Here is a 15,288-nt window from a genome sequence, read left to right as displayed (position 1 = left end):
TTTTAAACCTATTTATTTAGAGAGAGAGTGCACGCACACAAGTGGGGAGGGGTGGGGAGAGAAGGAGAGAGAATCCCAAGCAGGCTGTGCTGACAGCCCCGATGTGGGGCTTGATCCCACGAACCGTGAGATCATGACCTGAGCCAATACCAAGAGTTGGACGCTTAACCTACTGAGCCACTCAGGCACCCCTCTCCACTACTTCTTTTCTTTCTTTCTTTTTTTTTTTAATTAGGCAGTTTCTTTCTTTCTTTCTTTCTTTCTTTCTTTCTTTCTTTCTTTCTTTCTTTCTAATTAATATCCAAGTTAGTTAGCTTATAGTGCAACAATGATTTCAGGAGTTGATTTCTTAACATCCTTTACCCATTAAGCCCATCCCCCCTCCATCAATCCTCTGTTCTCTATATTTAAGAGTCTCTTATGTTTTGTCCCTCTCCCTGTTTTTATATCATTTTTGCTTCCCTTCCCTTATGTTCATCTATTTTGAATCTTAAATTCTTCATATGAGTGAAGTCATAAGATATTTGTCCTTCTCTGACTAATTTTGCTTAGCATAATGGCCTCTAGGTCCATCCCTCTCTACTATTTCTTAAGAGAATTTGGACTTCCTAAGAATAACGGGAAGGCATTTTAAGAACTACAGTAAATTTAGTTGAATGTAAGTAAAAGAAGTGTGCATTTACCAACGTAGCAGGAAGGATGGAGGATTTGCTTGAGAGTCTGATGAAAAGGTAGATTGTGATCATATTGTGAGCAATTTTGAATATTAGAGTGAAGGATGTAGATAGTGGAGAACTGCTGAAAATTTTAGGATAAGATAAAAGGAATGTATTAGGAAAATTAACCTATAGTTGCTACTGGGAATGATAAGAGGGATGAAATGCCAGAGCCAGGGAAAAATGGGAGGAGGAGCTAGCTTCATGTTCCATAATGAGAAAATTCGGACCCAAACTGATAAAAGAATAGATGTGTGACCAAATTTAAAGAATGGATCAATAAAACATGGAAACTAGTTTAATTCTAGTCTAGTTTAGTAGTTTCCTTCTTTTAGTTGACTTAACATTTTAGCTGCAATTTTTAAAAAGCAAGGAATTTACTCTTTTTTATACCATTGTAGGGCCCAACATTTCTTTCTTTTCAAAATTAACTTATTAGTCAAATATAAATCTTACATTTAGACCATTAAAGCACTATATTAAAATGCCAGGTAATTCAACAAACCATTAAAAAGAAGCATCTACTTCTTGTTAGTCACTGTGCCAAGTTCTAGTTCATTAGAAATGCATAAGATATGAGTTTTTGGTTTTTTTTTTTTTTAATTAGGGTTCTCCAAAGAAACAACCAATAGGATGTATACATATTAAAGAGTTTTTGTTTGTTTGTTTGTTTGTTGGTTGGTTTTAAATAAGGCATTGGCTCATGTTATTATTTTGGAGGCTAAAATGTCCCAAGATCTGTAGGATGAATTGGTAAACTAGAGACCCAGGAGAGTCAATGGTGTATTTCTAGTCTAATGGTCAGCAGGTTCAAAACTCAGGAGAGCTGATGTTAGTTACAGTTAGAGTCTGAAGGCAGGAGAAAAGCCAGTGTCCCAGTTTGAAAGCAGTCAGGCAGGAGGAATTTTTTCTTACTTGGGGAAGGGTCAGCTATTTTGTTCTACTCAGGACTTCAAGTGAATAGATGAAGCCCACCCACATAATGGAAGGCAATCTGCTTTACTCAGTTTGCTGATTTAAATGTTAATCCCATTCAGAAACACCCTCACAGAAACTCAGAATAATGTTTGACCAAATATTTGCTCATCACTTGGCCCGGTCAAGTTGACACATAAAATTAGCCATCACAGTTGCTGTTCTCAAGGAACTTACAATTTACTAGGGAAGACAGACAAGTAAAATAATAATACATAATTTTAATGTTTCAATATGGGTTATTTTTAAAGTGCTATGAAAACACAAAGGGGAGAATGATAAGTTCTGTCTGTGGAGAGAGGGGATGTCAATGAACTTACAGGAAAAATAGCTTTTGTTTAGAAAAACACCTGGGTGAGTTGTTTTGTTTATGGGTATCAGGCTCTCTGAGTACAGTGAGAATAACCCAGGAGATCTCTAAGGCATTCTGAGTGGGAAATAATGTGCATTTGAGGGTTAGATACAGCCAGGAGATTAAGAGCTAGAATCTAAGAAGAAATCAAAACAACTAAAAAATATATTGGACAATTCTTGAATGGAGAAGACACTCAGATGAAAATTTGTAAGATTCAGGATTAATAAGGACTCTTAAAAAGAGGAATATATTATTTTTTATTTTTGAATTTGAAAATAGTATGAAATGAAAAAATTTAAACACCTGCAAAAAAAGAATAGCACAATCCATAGCCATCAAGATTTAACAGTTATCAAGGTTATGCCACACTTGCTTAATCTCTTTTCTCTCTTTGCTGACTATTTGGAAAGAAATCTCAGAAATCCTACTATTTCACTTCTGCATACTTCACGATGCATCTCTAAAAAAGAAAGTGAACTTAAAAAAAAACAAAATTTAATCCACTTTTACACCAAACAAAATTCATAATCACATCTTGATATCATTTTGATATTGTCAAATACCTTTAGTCCATATTAAAATGTTTCTGATTGTCTCAAAAATTTCTTCATACATTGTGGTTGCCTGAGTCATAATTCATAATGTGTGTAAAGTTCACACATTACATTTGAATGTTTTAACTCACAAGTCTTTTAATCTAGAGAAGACCTCCTTCCTTTTTTTGTTTGTTCTAATATTCATTTCTAAGTTATTTTTTGCATTGTTCTGCAATATAATTCTCTACCTTGTGCTATATACTTTTAGTAAATTCAGCTTCCCATTCAGCTTGAGTCATAGGTTCTTATGAGAGCAAAAAGAAATGGGGAAATGTTTTCCAAGAGAGTGGTGGATTGTGGAAAAAAGAATGCAAGTGCGGAAGTTGACATTGATGGCATAGATCAAGAAGATAAAGGAAGCAGAGATGGAAAAGAGAAAGTTAATGTAGAGAAACAGGCCTCTCCCATCTCCCTCATACCTGCTGAAGGAAGTGAACCAAATTTGAGAAAAATGGAGACATTAAGTGTAGACTTTAAGGTAATTGTAGAAAGACCAGTATTATATTAAGAAAATGATGGAAATCTCAATAGTGAAATGTATTTAATCCTCAAAATAGATTTTTGTTATGTTGGCATTGTAGACTCTTTAGCTTAAATATAGAACTGACGGTTTTTTCTTGAGGGAAGGATAGATTAAGACATTTACTGTAGAATTATGTAGAATTCAGTGGTAAACGGTTTAGTAAAGTTTTACAGTTTGTTGCTTTTATAGTCTTAGACTATAAAATAAAACAGTTGAACTGAAAATGTCTTGCTTTTACCCAATTTCATCTCCCCATTGCTTTCCACACTCTTTTGCTTTTTGTTGGCCAGCACACTGCTTCATTTTACGCCAAGCATTTGGAAGTGTCAAATAAAAGTACTGTTACAGTCAGGCAACAGCTGACTTTGTTTTTACTCAAGTGTGAGATAGCACCTACAGATGTCAACTTGGATTCTTTTTTAATGAAATAATTTTTATGAATTCCAGATACACTAAAACATTGCCAGAATTACCTTTGAAAATGTAGTGTACAGTTATCAATTTAGATTCCAGCAACAACTTAAATATATCAAATTCTCATTCCCATAGAGACCTGGTGAGCTCAATACAATAGTATTAGCAATTTTACCTTTTTAAAAAAAATTCACTCTTGATATCCTTTTCATTTTATACATTTCTCTACAGATTGTCATTTTATACATTTCTCCATGTTAATGCCATCTAAGGCAGACTGTAAGCCAAAGGCACATTTGTGTTGCCAAGGCACAGTAGGCTAGACAGCACTTGATTATGGTGACAATGAAGGAAGATGGGATTTATTTCTTACTATTTAAAAAAGTGTCTGAATTTGGGAAATTTCAACAGGAAGCAAACATGATTGAGAATTGAGGTATACATAGCTTACGTATTTCCAGTTTTAGCACCATATAGTAAAAGATTCAGAGTGGACAGTTTGGAGTCAAGAAAATTCACATGTTTTTCAGGAGTGAAGGGTTTTACAGTCTTTAGGTTAAAATCTGAGTTTAAAAAGTCTGTGAGATACAAAGTTTAAGGGTTCAGAGGGAAACTTAAGAGAATACAATGTAAGTTAACAGCCTTAGGAAAGATCAAGGATGGGAAGAAGTATAAAAAGAACAGATAACGAGTTGCATATTAATATGGAGTCTCAGTTAAAAGAAAATTAGGGCAAACTGGTAAAAATTTCCAAAGGGCAACATTCAGGAGCCACAAGCCAGGTTGGTAACTCAGGTAGTCATTAGTGGTATAACTTATAATTAAAACTAAAGGGGTTAGACTTGAGTCAAAGCCTGTGTTGATAGGTATGAAAGGTTTGAAGGAGGGAGCTTAGATTCTGGCTAGAGTCAAGAATCAAGATGGTCCCAAAGTTTAAGTCTAATTCTTTATTTTATTTTTATAAATGTTTATTTATTTTCATGAGAGAGAGAGAGAACACGCGCCAGCGGGTGGTACGGGCAGAAAGAGGGAGACAAAATCCGAAGCAGGCTCCAGGCTCTGAGCTGTCAGTACAAAGCCTCACGTGGGGCTCTAACCTACGGACGTGAGATCATGACCTGAGCCGAAGTTGGATGCTTAACCAACTGAGCCACCCAGGCACCCCACGTCTAATTTTTTAAACCTATGCTAAGGTAATTGTATAACATGAAACCACACCTGGAATGTTTTTTATATATGTGAAACTTATATCTCAGAATGGCCTCACATACACTAGTAAAGATTAGCAGGTCTTTTGGTCTTCTAAAATAAAGTTGAACAGAAGAAGAAAGAAAATCTCAAAAGGTCATGAACCCAGGAGTATGATCTTTAGAAAAGAGATTTCATCTCAAACTTTACATAATAGTAATGCCCTATATGGGAAGATTTGCCAACTGGGACCTGCCTGGGGCAGAATAAGATAGTGGTATCTCATTCTATCACAGCTAAAAGACAAAATACTTTTTAAGGCTGCAAAATTTCATTCATGTTGCTTATCTTTCTGAATTCTGTCTTTATGCACTAAAAAGAGATAGCCTAAACAGGGCTCTTTTTGGACTACAATCCTTTTAGCAAAATAGCTCTCTACTAAGTCAGGAATCAGATTTACAAAAATATCAAAAGGGAGCTTTTCAGATGTACCTAGAGAATGATTAGTTGGTGAAATTGAACTAGCTATTTCCATTTAGTACGTTGAACCTCTTAGTTTACTTATCTATCCTTCAATACTCTAGCTTGCTCTGGAAATCAATAGAGAAAAATAATGGTGGTATCTCATGCATGTGATGTGTCAAAGACTGCATTTTGGAGGACTGTAGAGAGAATTAAAAATAGAATCATTGGTAGAGATGTGCTAAAGGCCGCCTTTACTGGTCCTGGATGAAAGAGGATACCATTTTATAGCCCCTGATTCCTTCAAAACAACCATAATCCCATAGTACTGTTCTCTAATAAAGATGTAGATTACAAGGAGGTGGATTCTATAGAGAAGAAATGAATAAAAGTTATCTCAAAATGAAGTAATGCTGAAACACACACACACGCACACACACACGCACACACACACACATACAGAAAAGCCTAAATAAAAATTTTTAGTATGGGTCTTGGAGGAGCTCTTAGAAATTATGTCCCTAGGGGCGCCTGGATGACTCAGTCGGTTAAGTGTCCGACTTGAGCTCAGGTCATGATCTCGTGGTTCATGAGTTCAAGCCCCGCATCGGGCTCTGTGCTGACAGCTCAGAACCTTGAGCCTGCTTCAGATTCTGTGTCTCCATCTCTCTTTGCACCTCCCCAACTCGCGCTCTGTCTCTCTCTGTCTCTCAAAAATAAACATTTTTTAAAAATTAAAAAAAAAGAAATTATATCCCTTAATAACCTTCTTTCGAAAATGACTAAGACCTAGAGAAGTAAACTAACCTGTCCAAAGGCTGGTTAGTGACAGAGCCAGTACTAATACAGATTCCCAGTTTGGTACAGTTTCTAAAATTGATGTTACTATTCTTTGCTCTGCTAAGGCATAATAATTATAAGCATCAAATATTTGTAAAATATCTTCTCTATAATAGGATATCTTTCTTTTTATTTATTAGTAATTTTATAACTTTTAATTTATTTAGCAAATTAGATTACTTTTCTTCCAGTGCACCATATATTTCACTAGCGGGTAGTCCCATGCACCCTCATGAACCATCCCATTTCACTCTCACCTGGTGTCTGAAGGATGGAGTGATTCAGGCATTTCTTTCTTTCTTTCTCTTTCTTTCTTTCTTTCTTTCTTTCTTAAAATTTTTTTTAAATCCAAGTTAGTTAACATATAGTGTAATAATGGTTTCAGGAGTAGAATTTAGTGATTCATCACTTGCATATGACATCCAGTGCTCATCCCAACAAGTGCCCTCCTTAATTCCCATCACCCATTTATCCCATCCCCCACTCAGCACCGCACCAGCAACCCTCAGTTTGTTCTCTGTATTTAAGTCTCTTATGGTTTGCCTCCCTCCCTATTTTTATCTTATTTTTACTTCCTTTCCCCATGTTCATCTGTTTTGTTTATTAAATTCCACATATGAGTGAAAATCATATGATATCTTTCTCTGACTGACTTATTTCGCTTAGCGTGATACGTTCAAGTTCCATTCACGTTGTCACAAATGGCAAGATTTCATTCTTTTTGATTGCTGAGTAATATTCCATTGTATGTATATACCACATCTTCTTCATCCATTCGTGAGTTGGTGGACACTTGGCTCTTTCCATACTTTGGCTATTGTCAATAGTGCTGCTATAAACATTGGGGTGCATTTGCCCCTTCACATTAGCATTTTTTGTATCCTTGGTTAAATACTTAGTAGTGCAATTTCTGGGTCATAGGGTACCTCTATTTTTAATTTTTTGAGGCACCTCCATACTGTTTTCCAGAGTTGCTGCACCAGTTTCCATTCCCACCACCAGTGCAAAAGTGTTCCCCTTTCTCTGCATCCTTGCCAACACCTGTTGTTTCCTGAGTGGTTAATTTTAGCCATTCTGACAGGTGTCAGGATGTATCTCATTGTGGTTTTGATTTGCATTTCCCTGATAATGAGTGGTGTTGAGCATGTTTTCATGTGTCTGTTGGTCATCTGGATGTCTTCTTTCGAAAAGTTTCTGTTCATGTCTTTTACACACTCATTCAGGCATTTCTTAAGCTCATGACAACTACTAATATACTTTAAAAATACTAATATACTTTAAAAATATACTTTAAAAATATTTAAAACGGTTTTAAGCTGCAAAATTTACTTTAATATTAAATTGGTTTTTCTTATGGATATTTCCAGCCTTTTATCTAGAACTATACTTCTAGAAATGACTCCCTAGAAAAATACTTTAAAAAACTTAAAATGTTCTCTTTGTTCTTTTTTCCCAAAGTGTTTTGGCTATTCTGGATCTTTTGCATTTTTATATAAGTTTTAAAATCAGCTTGCCACTTAAATGATATCTTAACAATATTGAGTCTTCTAATCTGTGAACATGGTATATCTGTCCATTTACTTAGGTCTTCTTTAATTTTTCTCAGCAATGTTTATAGTTTTTAGTGTATAAGTCATAAACCTCTTTCATCAAATTTATTCATAAGCATTTCGTAATTTTGATGCTATTGTAAATGGTAAATTTTCAATTTCAATTTCTAATTGCTCATACTAATTTCTAGAAATATAATTGTTTTTGTATATTGATTTTGCTATCTTACTAAACTCAGTTTTAGTTCTTGTAGCTTATTTGCAATTTCTTTAGGATTTTTACATAAACGAGCACATCATTTATGAATAAACAGATTTGTGTTTTCCTTCCTAATCTGTTTGCTTTTATTTTTTTCTTCACCTTATTATGGTGTTAGAACCTCTGTACAATGTTGAATAGAAGTGGTGGAGTGGACATCCTTCCCTTCCTATTTTAGTAGGGATGTGTTTAGTCTTTCACCATTAATGTTAACACTAGCTATAGGACTTTCATATATGTCTCTTATCAGGATGAGGAAGTTTCCTTCTATTCCTGTTTTACTGAGGTAACATACAAACTGAAAAAGTAATTGTCAGCTTGGCATAATTTTGAGTAATTAAAATATTACATCTCAGTTATGTTTCTCAATTTTTATGTATGTCATCTTTTCAACAAAATCTTCTTCAATAATAATAATAGCTGAGTCAGTTAAAACTCTTTCTTTGGGCAGAAAAAAAACACATTGACTGAAGTAAAAAGGAGGGTTTGATTGTGTAACTGAAAGTCATTCACACTGACCTGTGATGCCATTCGGCCCATTTCTATCTCCCAGCATCTCTGCTCTCCTATTTGTCACTATACTCAGACATCCTTTCTTTCTGTGGTGGCCAAAATGGCTCCAGCAGTTCCAGACCTTACATCTTTTCAACCTTAAGACCACCCGTGGAGAATGTCTGCCTCTGTCTTGGAAGTCTCAGCAAAAGTCTTGTTGCATTTTTGCCTTAGATTGGGTCACTTATCCATCCTTCAACGAATTAGCCTGGCTGGGAAGTATGAAGAGTCAAACGGCTCAGGCCTGTGTCCAGTGTACTACCTGGAATTGGGGTTAGGCCTGAGCCAAAAAACACACACAGCCTGAGAGTGGCTGATGTCCTACCCTGAAGAGAAATAAGGATATGGTTACCAAAATTAGAGGAATAGATTATGACTGCCCAGAATCAATAACAGTTCACTGTGCTAATATTTGTTCAGCACACAATATGTATAAAACCCCTTAAATATCCTCATTTATTTCCCTCAAAACAACCCTATAGCATAGGGACTGTTGTTATTCCAGTTTTCCAAATGAGGAACTGAGGTTCAGAGATGTCACACAGATTCAAACTCAGGTGGTCTGACTTCAGTGGCCAAGCACTTAAACCAAGATGGCTCTAGATAGCATATTTAAATTATGGACAATAAGATAGGAAAGGTGGAGGCATAAGATACCTGCTAACTGAATCTGTCCCTTTTTGTTAGGAGTACAATAGCTTTCCTGGGAGCCTTTAAATAGTAAATGTCCACTTATATTTCATTAGCCAGAGGTGAATCATATGTCAGCCACTAGCTGGAAGACATTTAGGGAAATAGGTTTTTATAACTGGTTATTTTTCTACTCCAAAGAAAATTGAGGTCCTGCTTTTCAGAAGGAAGGAGGGAAAGACTATTGGATAGGCAATTAGCATACATAATATTAATACTAAAACCCACTTCTCTGTTTATCCAATATTATGCAATCAACCACCACAAAATCTAGTGACTTAAAACAAAGATGACATTTAATTTGCTCACAAATTTGCATTTTGGCAGGGTTCAGCAGGGGCAGGTTCTCTCTGCCCTATTCTGCATTAGTTGGACTGGCTCAAGGCTGAAGGCTAGATATGAAGCCTTACTCATTGAATCACGTATCTGGAGAATTATGGATATTACCTGGTACCTCCACTGGACAGTGACTGGAACACCTTCATGTGGTGGCTCTTCTGTGTAGCTGCTTGGCTTCCTCACGATATGGTGGCTGAGTTCTAATAACAAAGGGAAAGTTCTGTTGCCTCTTATGACTTAGCCTGGAAGTCATATGGTTTCACTACTTACTGTTGGAGCCATAGGCCTATGTCAATTCAAAGGAAGGGGACTTGACATCTTATATTGTAAGAACATGCGAGATGGGATACATCTTGGTGCTATATATTGGTGCCACCTGTGGAAGATATAATCTGCCAGTAAGTGCTTACCTGCTACTAGGCTAATGTCTGAACATGAATATTTCATTTCTACAAACATCAGCCAAAGCATTCTTTTTCCTTCCTTCCTTCCTTCCTGCCTTCCTTCCTTCCTTCCTTTTTTCTTCTTTCCCTCCTTTCTATTTTTTCTAGCATTTTTTAAAATCTTTTAACATTTTTACTTATTTTTTACTTATTTTTTTATTTTTGAGAGACAGAGAGAGATAGAGTGTGAGCAGGGGAAGAAGAGAGGAGAAGAGAGAGAGGGAGACAGAACGTGAAGCAGGCTTCAGGCTCTGAGCTGTCAGCACAGAGCCCGACGCGGGGCTCGAACCCATGAACCGTAATATCATGACCTGAGCCAAAGTCGGACACTTAACCGACTGAGCCATTCAGGTGCCCCTAGAGTACTCTTTTTAAAAACAAAAGCTGGACCATGTTGTTTATTCTCTTAAAATGCTTCAGTTCTTCCTATTACAACTTAAATACAATAAAATCTTTTTACCATGGTTTGTGAGCCTGCTTTCTGTCTCTAATTTCATCTTATTTTATTTTCCCCCTCACTGGCTGTGCTTCTGTTAAAGGACATGTCAGTTGTGCAAACATTTCAGCTTCTTTTATGCTTCTAGTCCTTTGTACATGCTGTTTGCTCCACCAGGGGCTCTCTTTCTCCAGTGCATTGAATGGACCCCGGATCATTCTTTACCTTCTTAGAAGGCCTCTAAACAGGTGATCAGCTAAGATGTTATATATCAACATTTATTTTTACTCATTTATTATTTACTTCACCCTCTGAAATGAAGCTTCACAGCTGTAGAAACCTCATCAGTTTGGTCATTGCTGTATATCTATGTATACTACTGTGCATGACATTTCATTGTAATCTGATGAGCTAGGTACTATTGTCATTGCCATATTACTGATAGTAACTGAAGCGCAAGGCCTTGTTGGGGAATAAGAATGTCCTGTCCCCTTCAAGGTCCTTCTGGTTGGACTAAGAATCAAATTGACATGAGACACATTGTCCGGAGAAAATCGAATTTAATAGTGTGTATACGGGAAATCCACACAGACATGGAAATTGCAAAGAAGGCAGCAAGGTGTCTTGAACTAAGGAGAAGGGGCCAAGGGTCTGGGACTTCAAAGGGAGGGAATGCAATGCTCAAGAAGAATGAAAAAGAGTTAATGTTTGGTAAACAAATGTTTGCTGGGCCACTTAGAAGCAATGGGACAGAGAGGACATTGATCAAACAGACCTTGCTAGGTTCCTCCCTGTCTATTATATTTACTTCATATCATAATGTAGTTATCTATGGTGACAGCTCTTTCTGGAGCAGGTCCTCTATCTAATTTCTTTTTAGGCAGTTGTAGGGGAGGTAAAAAGCTTTTACTAAACCTGCTGGATCTTGATTACTTTTAACTCAAAATAACCTTTATGCCAAAGTGGCATATTTGGGGGGGACCTGTCCCAAACTTCATCAACCAGTAGGTAGTAAGTAAATGACAAAACTAGGCCTGAAACCCAGGCACTTGGACTGCAGAAGCAATGCTCTGATTCACCATGTTCTAAGTGATTTGGTAAAAGAGAGAAAGCATGCATTGATTTGGCCTGTCATAGTTGATCAAGGAACAGCTTCATAGAGGTAAGGCCATTTGAACAGGGCCTTGAGTGATATATAAAACTTTGTTGGATGATGATGGGTAGATATATGACAGATAGATGATAGTAGATAGATAGATGATAGTATGGTAGTAGATTGATAGCAAACATCATAGATAACATAGAAGATTGGTGGGTAGGTAGGTGGGTAGGTAGATCACTTACTATAAGTTATGAGTCAAGTATTCTTCTAAGAGCTTTACAAGTATAAAACCCATTTAAACTTGTCTTGATGGATAATAGTGTCTTATTAAGAAAGAAAGATGGATAGTAATTAGTAGGGTGGTACTAATAGGGTGGTAATTGTAAGGGAAGATTGCCCTTAGGATGGGAAAAGCTCCTAAATTTGTAAGCTGAGAGAGAAGAGGCAGCAGAGAGTAAATGTCTGATTGGAGAAAGAAGAGTTGGGGGACAGATGGAACATGTACTAGAGAAAAACAAGAGGGGTTGAATCTAATTACAGACAAAAGTTAGACTTGGTAAGTGGATAGGTTTAAATACAGAGATGATTTCAGGCAGAGGAGAGGCCAGGGAAATAGATGGCATCAATTTCAGGTGGTTTACTTTACTGAGGCTGTATATAGCTAGGGCAGATGATGGAAGGCACATAGGAAAAATTTGGAGCAGCCTCTCTGGGTAACATGACAAGGAACAAAGTAGGGTGAAATAAGATGGCTGTGTAGAATGAGGATTCACTGAGTTTAGAAACCACAAATTATATAGTGATGGCAAGTGGCACTATTAAGTGACTTTCTCAAGCATTGCACGGCAGCCTACAGTGGAACCGAAGTTGATGTTTGGGCTTGCACAGTTGCTGAGAGCTGGATATGTGGATCCATGTGAAGGTCATGCTGGTCACATTTTGGTATTTTTGATTGCTGCTTTAAGGTTGGGTAAAGAGCCAAGTAAAGCCAAGAGAAAGGATAGAATCATGGGTCAAAGCAATATGAATAGAGGGTATGAATACTAGACCGAGAGCAAGGAGACCTGAGTTCCAACCCTCCCTCCACTTTCTAGAGGGTTGACCTTGGGTCATCTCCCTTAATTTCTTGTCTTTATAACAAAAGCATTGAAGAAAATCAGGTCTTAAACTTGGTTATACGTAGAATGACCTGGGGAAATTAAAAAAAATATATTATTCTTGGTCCCTGTCTTCAAACAATTAAATTATATTGGGAGTGAAAAAAAATATTATTCTTGGGGGGGCGCCTGAGTGGCTCAGTTGGTTAAGCATCCGACTTCTGGTCAGGTCATGAGCTTATAGTTCATGAGTTGGAGCCCCGCATCAGGCTCCTCACTGACAGTGTGGAGCTTGCTTGGGATTCTCTGTCTCTCTCTCTCCCTTTCCCTCTGTCTGTGTCTCTCTCTCTCTCTCTCTCTCTCTCTCTCAAAATAAATAAGTAAACTTAAAAAATATATATATTATTTTTGGTCCCTGTCTTAGAGCAATTAAATCAGATTTTTTTGTTTTGTTTTTTGTTTTAAAGCATGTCATTTGATTTACTTTCTACCCCATTTTTTTGAGATATAATTGGCTTATAACATTGTGTAAATTTAAGGTGTACAAGGCGATGATTTGATATATGTATATACTACGAAATAATCACTGCAGTATGGTTTGTTAATGCATTTATCATCTCAGTTACCTTTTTTGTTTTGTAGTGAGAATTTTTTTTAAGTTTATTTATTTTGAGGTGGGGGCAGAGAGAGTGGGAGAGAGAGCATCCCAAGCAGGCTCCGTGCTGTCAGCTCAGGGCCCAGCATGGGTCTTGATCTCACAAACCATGAGATCGTGACCTGAGCCAAAATCAAAAGTCAGACGCTTAACTGACTGAGCCACCCAGGCACCCCTGTAGTGAGAACTTTTAAGATTTATACTCTTAGTCACTTTTAAGTATACACTACATAACTACAGTCATCATGCTGTACATTAGATTCCCCATTCATGTTAGAACTAGAAGTTTGTACCCTTTGATCATCTTCACCCATTCTCCCCAGTTCCCACCCCTGTCAACCACCAATCTATTCTCTGTTTCTATGCATTTGGCTTTTTGTTTTTTTAATTTTTTTTCGTTGTTGTTGCTGTTGTATATTCTACGTATAGGTGAGATTATATAATATTTCTTTATCTGTTTGGCTTATTCATTTAGCATAATGCCCTCAATGTCCAAACATGTTATTGCAATGCCAGGTGATTTCTATTGAGCAGCCAGAGTTTAGAACCACTAGGGTAGATGATCTCTAATATTTCTTCTCTGTTCTACTTGACTAGAGGTTTCAGTGAAGGCAAAAGCAAGCTCAGTTATAGTGAGTGAGTGAGCATGTGGGAAAGATAGGTCAGAAAGTGAAATTTCAAGTTGATGATGAAGTTTGGAGAAAGGCCCTCCACACAAGTGGTCCACATTACCTAGTGTTGAATTTTGTGGTGGCACAGAAAGAATTTTTTTTTTACTGAATTTCTGTTAGGGCCACTGTGCAAGGAGTCCATAGAATAAATGCCATAGTCAAACAGTTGATAGCACATGGGTTCTAGCCTGTGGTAATCTCAGCACTTACAGACCAGGCTAACATCATTGGGTCACCTTGGGCTAAGCTCAACTGACACTGATAAACTCATAGAACTTTGTCAGCTATTAATTCCTTTCATGCTTTCATTGGCTGTCACCCTTTAGTCTATAATGCAGGCATTCTTTCTTATTTTCTTCATCCTGCTCTGTGCTTTTCCTCTCTGAGTCATCTTTTCATTGCTTCCCACTGCTGACCTCTCTCACAACCCTTTCTACTGCTTTCTGGAAATATTCTATTCTCTACAACATCCGTGATCTCTTCACAGAACTCACTGTATTCTTGTTCTAATGTAAACTTGGCTTTTCCTTGACATCATAACTTGTCAGGCAGCTTTCTTTAAAGATGCTAGCCATTCTTTCTTCATTTGTATCTCGGGGCCCAGAAGTGATATTCACTTAGACTTTCATTGTTTCTTCCAAACCTTGATTCTCCAGTCATGCCCCAAAAGCCCTCTTTCTTTGAGTTGTACGATACCCCACTCTAACACCCACTACCCTACCTCAATTATTCTGGTCACTTCCACATTTCTGAGGGCTATAACAAGTGATTCCTCATCAAAAAGAATGTGAAATGAAAATTGTCTTCCTCTTATGTCTTCCAGTCCCCCACTTCCCTCTGTCTGAAAGGAACTATCATCAATTTTTGGATATCCTTCCAGAGATATTTTATGGAAATAGAATCATATGCATACATACATACACATATGTATACATATGTGTATGTATGTATGCATACATACAGGAGAACCAACCATGTGATTAGAGGGTTGGCACTTTCAGTCCCATCTCCTTGACCTCTGGAGAGGAGAAGGGGAACAAAGGTTGAATCAATTACCAATGACCAATGATTTCATCCATTATGCCTATATAATGAAGACTCCATAAAAATCCGAAAGGAGTTGGTTCAGAGAGCTTCCAGGTTGGTGAAACAGAACTCTTCCATGTGCCACCATGCTGGGCCCCAAACTCCACTAGAACAGAAGATCCTTTGTTTGAGACCTTACCCTATATATCTCTTTATCTGCTTGTTGATTGTATCCTTTAATATCTCTTGTAATAAACTGGTAATCTTGTGGGTAAATGGGTTTCCTGAGTTGTGTGAGCTGCTCTAGCAAATTAATCAAACCTAAGGAGGGAGTTGTGGCAACTTGAATTTATAGCTGGCCAGTCAGAAGCACTGTTAGCCTGAACTTGTGATTGGTAT

The 15,288-nt window shown here is 37.2% G+C and overlaps 1 long non-coding RNA gene across 1 annotated transcript in view; it reads left to right on the top strand.

Moving 5' to 3' along the window:
• The first annotated feature begins 9,688 nt into the window (after nt 1-9,688).
• Nucleotides 9,689-15,288, top strand: part of LOC125921744 (uncharacterized) — a 45,206-nt gene continuing 39,606 nt past the window's right edge. Inside the window, exon 1 of the long non-coding RNA XR_007457480.1 lies at nt 9,689-9,857. This is a non-coding gene — a long non-coding RNA (uncharacterized LOC125921744). The remainder of the gene's footprint in view (nt 9,858-15,288) is intronic.

The sequence above is a fragment of the Panthera uncia genome, chromosome C2, assembly GCF_023721935.1.
Source record: "Panthera uncia isolate 11264 chromosome C2, Puncia_PCG_1.0, whole genome shotgun sequence".
In the NCBI taxonomy this organism is placed as follows: domain Eukaryota; kingdom Metazoa; phylum Chordata; class Mammalia; order Carnivora; family Felidae; genus Panthera; species Panthera uncia.
Note: the sequence above shows the minus strand (reverse complement) of the source record. Positions and strands in the feature narration are given on the sequence as shown.